The sequence below is a fragment of the Hippopotamus amphibius genome, chromosome 6 (assembly GCF_030028045.1).
Source record: "Hippopotamus amphibius kiboko isolate mHipAmp2 chromosome 6, mHipAmp2.hap2, whole genome shotgun sequence".
Classification (NCBI taxonomy): Eukaryota; Metazoa; Chordata; class Mammalia; order Artiodactyla; family Hippopotamidae; genus Hippopotamus; species Hippopotamus amphibius.
The window spans coordinates 159,664,423-159,668,137 of record NC_080191.1 but is presented as its reverse complement, the minus strand read 5'-3'; positions in this window follow the sequence as shown (position 1 = coordinate 159,668,137).

The window sequence follows — 3,715 nt, the reverse complement described above, 5'->3', positions numbered from 1 at the left end:
CAGACTTAGTGGCTTAAAACAACATGGTTTCATTAGTTTATAGTTCTGTGGTCAGAAGTTGGACACAGATCTCACTGGGCTAAAATTGTGGTCATCAGGGCTGCCTTCCTTCCCGGAGGCTCTAGGGGTGCCTTAGCTAGATAGCCATAACAAAGTGCCATAGACTGGGTGGCTTAAAGGATAGAAATTAATTTTCTCCGTTTTGGCACCTGGAAGGCTTGAAATCAGAGTGCAAGCACAGTCAGGCTCTAGTGAAGGTTTTCTTCCTGGCTTGCAGGTAGCCACCTTCTTGCTGTGTGCTCACAGTGGTGGTGGGGGGGGGCGGGGGGGGCTCTGGTGTCTCTTTCTTTTAAAATTTTTATTGAAGCATAGTTGATTTACAATGTTGTGTTACTTTCTGCTGTACAACAAAGTGAAGCAGTTATACATACACATATGACTACTCTTTTTTTAGATTCTTTTCCCATGTAGGTCATTACAGAGTACTGAGTAGAGTTCCCTGTGCTGTACAGTAGGTCCTTATTAGTTATCTGTTTTATATATAGTAGTGTGTATATGTCAATCCCAATCTCCCAATTTATCCCCTCCCCCCCCTTCCCTCTTGGAAAATTGTCTTCTACATCTGTTAACTCTACTTCTGCTTTGTAAATAAGTTCACTTGTACCATTTTTTAGATTTCACATATAAGCAATATCATACAAGGGTGAGTCAAAAAGTATCTGCACTCTGGCTGTAGAATTTATTTTAATTAACTTTTAGAAAAGACAAATACATCATTTTTCGACATAATCTCCTTGCTTTTCAATACACTTTGTCCATCTGTCAACAGGCTTTCATACTCCCTCATTAAAAAATGTTTTAGGGGGACTTCCTAGGTGGCGCAGTGGTCAAGAATCCACCTGCCAATGCAGGGGACTCAGGTTCAGTCACCTAAAGCCCATGCTCCACAACAAGAGAAGCCACCACAGTGAGGAGCCCACGCACCACAATGAAGAGTGGCCCCCGCTCGCCGCAACTAGAGAAAGCCCATGTGCAGCAATGAAGACCCAATACAGACAATACATTAATTAATTAATTAATTAAAAAATTAAAAAAAATTTTTTTAATGTTTTAGGCTGAGCTGTGAGCCACGAATGCACCACTGTCTTCACTTCTTCATCAGAAGTGAATCTTCGTCCTCGTAGGGTTGCTTTCAGGGGACCAAACAGGTGAAAGTCTGATGCAGCAAGATCAAGACTATAGGGAGGATGCTTTAACATCACAAAACAAAGTTTTTGCAGAGTGTTGACAGTGTGGGCAGAAGTGCACAGACATGCACATCCTCAGACCACAAAAAATGAATCACTGCACGCTGCTCTTCTTTCTTGCAAATCACAAGTAGGGCATCCATTTTTGCTCGCACCACAGTTACAAATGAACTGATGTAACACGTTCACACCTGCACAGCAGTGACTGGGGAGACAGCAGCCTTGAACAGAAAGCACTGATAAGACAGTGCAGCCACCAGAATTTTAATATAACTGGAGTGTGGATAATTTGTGACTCACCATTGTACAATATTTGTCCTTCTCTGCCTGACTTACTTCACTGAGTATGATAATCTCCAGCTCCATCCATGTTGCTGCAAATGGCATTATTTCATTCTTTCTTAGAGCTGAGTAATATTCCATTGTATATATGTACCACATCTTCTTTATCCATTTCTCTGTTGATGGACATTTAGGTTCGTTCCATGTCCTGGCTTGGTGTCTCTTGTTTGAAGGGCACTAATCCCATCATGAGGGCTCCACTCTCAGGACCTCATCTAACCTTAATGATGTCCCAAATGCCCATTCTCTAAATACCATCACACTGGGTTTAGGGCCTCAACATATACATTGTGGAGGGTGACAATTTTCAGCTTCTAGAACCTGCCTGCATTCCCTGGTTCATGGGCCCCTTCCCTTGTGATTACATTGAGCCCACCTGGATAACCTGAGATAATTTCTCAGTTGCAAAATCCTTAATTTAATCATATCTGCAAGGTCCATCTGTTTCACCACATAATGGAATATAGTCACAAGTTCTGGGGATTGGGATGTAGACATCTTTGTGGGGGGTGGGGTGGGGATATTGTTCTGCCAACGACACTGGGTCATAAGATGGTATATGTTTACCTTTATATAAGAAACTGCAGCACAACTTTTCTAAATGGTTGTCCTGTTTTACATAGTCACCAGCTATATATGAAAGTCCAGCTGTTCCACATTCCTGCCAACCCTTAGAATTTTCAGTCTTTGTAATTTTAGTAAAGCAATGTTTTAACGTGGCTTTAATTTGCATTTCCCTGGTAACTAAAAAGTTGAATTGACCAGAGAGTTTTGTTTTGTGAAGTTTCTCTTTTCAAGTTTTTTATCTATCTTCATTTGGGTTACTTGTCCATTTATTATTGATTTACAAGACTTCTTTTTATATTCTGGATAAAAATTCTTTGTCAGATATATGTACTGTGTTGAGGAGGGGGAAATTCCTCTCTACCTCTCTTGAGTTCTTTTGGCTGATGTAATAATTAAATTGGCACAAAACATTAGCAGGAGAAAAAAAATTAATTTGCACACACAGAAGTCTTGTAGAACTGGAACCCCCAAAGTGCTCAAAGCAGGTTGTTTATATATCATTTTTAGACAAAAAAACAACTATTTGTGAAGATTTAACAAAGGAGCATGTGCTTGGGGTAGCAGATAAATGAAGAAGTAACAAAGTTTGTTTATCCAGATTTCTTAGCCTTGAATTCCCTAACTCTGGTGATAAGGATGCTTTCTATTCTCCTGGTACAGGGAGGATACCTTCACGTTGGAGATTTAGTTCCTGCTTTCAGTGGGGAAATAGGGGAGTCAGAGTTTGTTTGTTTAATATCTTTTTTCCCACCAGCTGTTTCTTAAATAACATTAATTCAAAATAATCAATACACCATTGTGGCATGTCTTAGGGCAGTCTGCTCTGAACCCCAGTGGTTCCCTCCACATATTGAAAGCTAATTTGGTGGCTGTGAAAAGCAAAACCAGGTGAATAGCTGAGAGGTACGAGACCTGCAAAGGGGGGAAAGTCTGTAGATTAGAATGAGGATGAATTAACAGAAAAGAACAAATTGAAGCACATTTCCCTGACCCCTTTAATCTAGTCCCCCAATCCTGAGAATAGATCAGTCCAATAAAATGCCTTCATTTTTGTGACGGAAAGTGTTAATCGTCTATTTTAATGGATGTAAGTTAGACACTACTTGTCTGGTTTGATTTACATAGAAGCAACATTTCCCACCAATGATTGCACAAGCTCCTCCTTGCTGAGCTGCCAGCATGGCCAAAGCATGTCGATTTTGGAGCATCACAGATTTTAAACCATCAACTTCTGACTGACGTATTTTCAAAGTCTGTATAGTGATATTCAACTCTTGTTCCATTATCATAGAGAGATTTAAGATAGCTTTTTTCCAATTCATAATCTCCAAAGCTTGGGAATAAGACCCCCCAGTGCTGAAAAGAACTTGGAGTTGTGATACACAAGATTTTCTATGATTTTCTGACTGCCACTTTTATATGGCACAATTTTAGGACCAAAGGAGCCCAAGACTGTAATTTGGCTAGCATTTAGGATAGAGTATTGGGTGACAGAAGGAGCCAGGTACCCAAGTCCACATCATCCTGACCATTTAGATGGGAACCCTTTATATATCTTG